This window comes from Nilaparvata lugens, chromosome 7 (assembly GCF_014356525.2).
Source record: "Nilaparvata lugens isolate BPH chromosome 7, ASM1435652v1, whole genome shotgun sequence".
Taxonomy (NCBI): Eukaryota; Metazoa; Arthropoda; class Insecta; order Hemiptera; family Delphacidae; genus Nilaparvata; species Nilaparvata lugens.
The window spans coordinates 27,013,775-27,020,792 of NC_052510.1; the positions used below are offsets into that span (position 1 = coordinate 27,013,775).

The window sequence follows — 7,018 nt, forward strand, 5'->3', positions numbered from 1 at the left end:
AATTTGCAACAAATTGGAAAAGTATGGTTTCAGAGGTCATTCATTAAAGTTTATAAGAAGTTACTTGGAAGATAGATTCCAAATTTTAACAATAAATAACAATAAAAGTATATAGAGAAACTGTCATCTTACGGCCTGCCCCAGGGAACTGTTCTTTCATCAATATTTTTCATTCTTTATGTAAATGATTTGCTGAATATTAAGCTAAAGAATGGGAGAATTTCATCTTTTGCTGATGATTCAGTGATTATATTTTCAGAAAATAATTGGAATGATACTTTCATTGTTGCAGAGCAAGATATGAAAATTGTGAAGAACTGGATAGACTCTAATGCTTTGAGTTTAATGTAGAAAAAACCAATTACATCGCTTTTTCAGCTAATAGAGAGGGTAAACCTAACAATCAATAAGTTAAAAATCCATTCAAACTGTTCTTCAATAAATCAACCAAACATTAATAGATGTTCCTGCGCTGTTATTAATAGGAAATCAAACCTCGAATATCTTGGTATATGGATCGATGAGGGTCTCAAATGGGACATCCATGTTAACTTCCTATGTAAGAGACTAAAATACATATTTTATAAATTGAAAAATGTGCTATCTTTCTCAGAATGGAAACAGGTCTATACGACACTAGTAGAATCCCCAATGCGATATGGTTAATAGTTTGGGGTGTGACTTTCGATACCCATATTAAAAATCTTTTTCTAATACAAAAATTCATCATAAAGACAATTTTAAAGAAACCTAGAACTTATGATAGTAAGATTTTGTTCAGTGAATTTAATGTTAAAACTATACGACAGTTATATCTTAGTTGCATAACAAATTACAGTTTTAAATACGAGCATAATTTCCCTCTAGCCGATGACATAATTATAATCTTAGACCTAATACAATAAGAAAATATGAAATATATAACACCAACTCAGCTCTTCTTAGAAGGCAACTTTACTACATTAGCAGTAAATTCATAATACTAGAAAGTGAATTTCCACTTAATAATTTCCGAAATAATAAACACAGAAAAAGAGCCATATAGGCATGGCTAAACTTGAATTATTTCCAATCGTTGACTTTCATACAATAATCAACTTCATATTATAAATTATATTTTCGAACACTTCATACGCTAGATTCAAGTTTATATATTACATCCCTGATTAAGCTGATTTACGACTCACACTGGCGCACAAGGAATCTTCCTTTTGCCGGTGTTTTTGCCTCACCTACTGTACTTATGCATGTGATCATAAATTGAATCTTAATTTTAAAACTATTATTTATAATATAAAGGATATAATTTCGTTATTATATATAATTAAATAAATGTATGTATCTTGGTTTAAGTGCAGTAGCATATACTTATATTTATTTTTTGTATTTTGTTTTTGGCAAAAATAAATAAATTCATTCATGTGTGTGTGTGTGTGTGTGTGTGTGTGTGTGTGTGTGTGTGTGTGTGTGTGTTTACCATTGCATTTAGTCCATAATAGCAGGGGAAATGCAATGCAAATGCACTGGATACAGTATTTTATTTATTCAAAGTTATATAAACCGTTTTATCACGCCTGCATATTGCTTGCATGAGCGGTGGCGTAGCTGGCAGGTAGCCAGCATCAATGATATGTATGACCTTGACTCACTTCATCTACAAAATCGTCTAAAAAAACGGTGCTTGTACAAAACTCAATTCTTGCATATTCAGACGATACAAAATTCGTAGTTTATTGTCAATTTTTCCAGATTTTTTTCTGACATGTGCACTAAAAGTTCACACTTCCAGCATAGGGAAATTAGCATTGGAAAATGACCTTGACCGCGACTTCAAAAGCTTGTAAAAAAACGGTGCTTGTACAAAATTTAATTTTTGGATATTCTTCCGACACAAAATTCTTAGTTTATTGTCAATTTTTTAAATTTTTTTCGGACTTGTGCACTACAAGTTCACGGAGCCACTGTCAGGCGCTGAAGAACAAAAGCTGCATAATCCTGACCTAATTGATAAGTTCATTTTTGTGTGTTGTGATATGACGACTGGGAAGGAAGCGTAATTTTGTTAATAATTTATTGTTTTGCACACTTGTGACCATGAGAAGTCATCCTGGCGTGTCCAAATAATAAGCACCTCTTCCTCAAACCATCTTCCTTCTTTAAGTTTTTAATCTTTTTTCTTTATTTTGCATCTTCAATAAATTTCAACCGTGTTCTTACGTAATAATAGAGAGAAGAGAACACTATTATTCGTTTGTCTCTGGTAATAACGAATGAAAAAATATTCAAAATTCTTCGCAATAAGCAATAAACATCATTTCTTGCCAACGGTTATACCACGTTGAATACACCGGTTTTCGTCCGATCACCGTAGTTGAGCATCGTCGGGCGCGGTCAGTTCTTGGATGGGTGACAGCTTGGGAACACCTCGTGCTAATGGCATCATTCTTGCCAATAATAATTATCATATCCTTCTCAACTAACCGGAGAACTGTAAGCGAATTTATCATAAAGATTTAGATCAATGAAGAGTGAAGAATGTGATTTCTCAAATTTAAAGGCAGAAGAGCACAAAAAGATTATTATATCTATAATAATTATTATAACAATAATTTTATTTCCGTCTGAAATAAAGAAGCTGAAGAATATACTGAATATTTCATATTTGTGGTTATTAATGCTTATAATAATTCATCAGATAGGTTTATGAATAAAGTTATAAAATAATCAAATATACAGTGTGGTATAGCACCGTACATTATTCTTTATATTCTTAATTATTATTTATCATGGTTATGCCTGAATTATGATTTTTGAGAGGAAAACAGACATTTAAACCGATTTCCTGCTCCAAATAATGAAAATTTATTGTATTTAAACAATTGAAAATGTACAATTCTTATTCTAACAAAATAAAAATTCTACTTATCGAGTTAGTACGGTAGCCTACCTGTACCCTTCATTTTTTTACAATGGCTCTTGAAGAACTGAAATCAGATTCAGTTGTTTTGCCTACTATAGTGCACAAGATTAAAAATATAAAGAAAAAAAATAGATGCAAATTATTCACAACCGGCATTTTTTAGTACACCCGTGTGCATTGAAGTTTTGCTTCAGTTGCAAATTTGAATAATAATAGAAACTAAATCATATTGTAAAACAAAAATGACATGAATTATAAAATTATTATGATTGTTGAAAAAATAAGAAAATACATACATATGAAACTTTAGTGATGAAATAAGAGAATATAATATGTAGTTCTACCATTTTCATATCATGAACACGATACTACTCATCTTAAAAAAACAACACAAAAACTTCATAAAATTATTAAAAACATTCCATTCTACATTAATAGGCCTACATGAATTGTTTTTTTTAAGTAAGAGCTTTTTATTATGTATAACGAGTAGGCCGACTGTATTATATTATTCTATTTCATCACAAAAAAGTACCTAGCCCTGGATATTTATAATGATATGAAAGTAATGTACCATCAAACCGGCTAACTTGGGACAGTTTTCAACTTTGACTTGAAATTCAGTTCCATTATTATTTTAATAGTTTATTTCTCCTGTGCTCAAAACTTAGGTCTTTAATAATACTTCAAATATATACATTCAATTTCATTATTTTATTCCAACCTGTTCTGAAAAAAATGGTGTCCCAAGTTACCCGCAGAGGTTGGGTAACTTGGGACACTAATATAATTTGCCTGAAATAAGACAATTGAATGGTTGAAGGCTAACTTGTGACATTAGATTTTGAATAATATGTTTCATATTCATAATAAAAATACTTCAACTGTAAAATAATTGAATAATAGATAAAATAATTATTGTGTTTAATAATTGAGTGTTTACAATAGAAGTTATTAAAGGCTCAATTTCTAGGTTAGTGATAGTAGATTGTTGACTGTTAGAAAAGTATCTTAGCTGTTAATTAGATGTTCAAAACGTTATTAAATATTTTCAATAATGTGTTCTCAACAAATCCACAATGCCAGAACTCGGAATGAATTGCACAGACAGCTGGTAAGTTGGTATTGGAGGGAAGGGGTTAAACTGTCCCAAGTTAGACTACTGTCCCAAGTTAGCCGGTTTAACGGTAGTATGTTTATAAGTATATTTATACAGTAATATATTATTGATATCCATGGGCTCATATAGTAATTTTGTCAGTTCAGATTGATAACTTTTCTAAAAAAATAAATTACCTATAACATTTTTATTACATTGTAGAAGGTGCAATACTGTGGAAGATATGAAATTAGTATAATTATTATAGTGCGCTTGTTGGTGAAACAAATTGCATGGAAATGCAATCTCAGTTAATATAAACTACTTAATCGGTGCAAAGTGGTTCAAGATTGTGTCATATAATTCATTCATCACCACAAGTTGCAAATTCACCAGTCACGTAGCTCTGCAAACCAATAACAACTTATCACAGCTCTAAAATCTACATAGGTATACAGTATACAGGTGTTCCCGAACTCCCTACCAATAGTCTAGTGTATTGCTCCTAGGTAAGAAACACATCTAAATATCATCTTCAAACTTTCTGAAAGTCCTTGGTTACTCACACAGGCGTCATTTGTTTTTTTCCACTTACTATTTTTTTTCTAAATAAAATGGCTGAGCATCGGTAGTGACAAACATTTATGACAACTAGACAGAAAAATGACAAAATATAGAAAGAAAATACAACAAAATTAGGACATAAATAAATTATATTTAGAAATGCTTCTTTCCCAGAAATAATAGGAGGTTTGGAAACACTCTATAGGTAGGCAGCCATTCTGATTGTTTCAGGCAAGGAGAATTCCTAAGCATTGGAAAGCAGTATGAGAAGTGACTACGGAAAGGCAGCTTCGGTTAAAATGGCCTCTTGCCAGATGCATGTAAATCCGTGCGAAACTGATTTTTTATTTGCCAGTGGATCAGCCAAAACAGGCTCACAAGAGTGCTATGTGAATAAGAATCAGATTGTTGATGACTAGGCTTACAAATGACTTGCTGATGGTAGAAATGATCTTCTAACATTTCTACTTGTCAAGTTTATTCAAAGTTCAAACAAACATGCGGTCAATGGTACCTAAATTGCTCTTGAAATTTCCACATATATAATAAGTCTATTAGATTTTTATTTTGGAGTGTAGGCCTACTACAGGATTCAACAAAAACTGAATTTTTCTCCTACTTCCATGAAACAAGTTATTAATGAATTATGTTATTTTATGAAATTTTTAGCTTGATTAAGTACTTTATACGGATAGAATTGTTACAGAAATATATGAAAGGAGAATTCAGAATGTATAAAATGTTTTCTATTAGATTAAATTCAATTTCTCCAAACTTTACTCTTTTTGTTTGCAGTGTCAATCTAACAGTACCGTACCGTACCTATTATAGGTACCGTACTAGGTATTTAGGCTAGGGTACTTATAATAGGTACATACATAGGAATTATGATTAGAGATAAAAATGATCGCGTAATCAGAGAAATACGTGCCGGCTCACTGGACGTGTTTTACAAGTCATAATAATTATTTATTAGCATAACTATGGTACATAAGTTGAGTAGTGTATGAGTAATTTTGGCACTGATGAATTTTCAGATTAATAATTATTAAAACCTTGAATTGTAGAACTTTCACTATACTTATTATTCAAACATTTAGTGTAATCAACAGTAAATTTCACTACTGTGATCTTCATCACGTTTTCTAATCAGTAGTTCCAATCTTCTTGGAAGTTGTTGTTCTGCTAGTCATGAAATAATGTAGTACCGGTATTGTAAAATCACCTAAAATTAGCAATGAACAATTTTTTGGAGTTTGGTCGAACAGACGTTCTATTCGATTTGTACACCACTGACAATTGCAATTCTCCCACAAAAATGTAATAGTTGTATGAAAACTTGCAAAAATATGTTGACAATTTAAAAAAAATAACAATGTGAATTCACAACACAAGTAGAATAATATTGTTAAATGTTTCTTCATTATTAAACAATTATGTCAATCAAGTCAATTTTGTTGTTGATCTCAGTGTAATTGAAAAATCGAATTTTGTTCCAATAATCTATATAGGTACCATAGATCCCTATTTTCTCTACAGATATGAAAAAAAATGTCAATGTAAAATTGCTTTGTGAGGAACCAGTTCAATTCCCGGGCTAGCAAATAATTTTTGGATACCATAGTGATTCTGATCGGATTTCGATCTAGCTGTTAACTCTGTCGTCAATAATTGTAGTAGCAGAAGTCTTCGGGGTGGTCTATAGCATACAACTTTGGATTTTCGTTTAATTATAATTATCAATGTGAATTACCGTAATTGAATACAACCTAAAAATAATTGTGCGATCTCTTCTCGAATTAAATCAGATACCATATTTCCAAAAATTATATTTTGATCTAATTGTGGTAGAAAAACAAAAATTCAATACATTTTCGTACATGCACTCACCTATATAGCGTTGATTACCTATATTCCTTGCGTAGAAACAAAGTACCTACCTATATAAAATATGGCTAAAATAATTCAATAATCATATAGGTAACTATAACTTAAATTATTGTTAACTTATAATTAAAAAAATAATAATGTCCTTTATTATAAAATCTAACATTCTTTATTATCACAGGAATAAATATTTCTCAAATTGAAAATTAAGAACTATTTCAAATATTCCAACAAGAATGGAATTCAAATATTTGATAATCAAATGCCAAATCTCAATAATTGATGTTTTTTCAACTCACCTGAGATAAACTGCAAACTTGAAAGAAGTAGGCTTATTACACCGGCCAACACGTTAGCACTAGCGCAATGCATCTCACTAGATTTCGGGTGCGACTTGTTAAGAAGGCGTTTTATTGTTATTCAAAATCTATTCTGTCCTATTGAGCAATAACTGCAGCAACAGCGTTTAGTCGGCATGTAACACTCACTGGTTAGTCGAAGCAGAATCAACTGAACTATGAGTAAATGAAGATGCGCCTCGAAGGATC

General features: G+C 31.0%; 1 pseudogene; it reads left to right on the plus strand.

The window, feature by feature from the left end:
• Nucleotides 1-2,320: 2,320 nt before the first annotated feature.
• Nucleotides 2,321-2,439, plus strand: LOC120352558 (annotated as a pseudogene).
• Nucleotides 2,440-7,018: the final 4,579 nt, after the last annotated feature.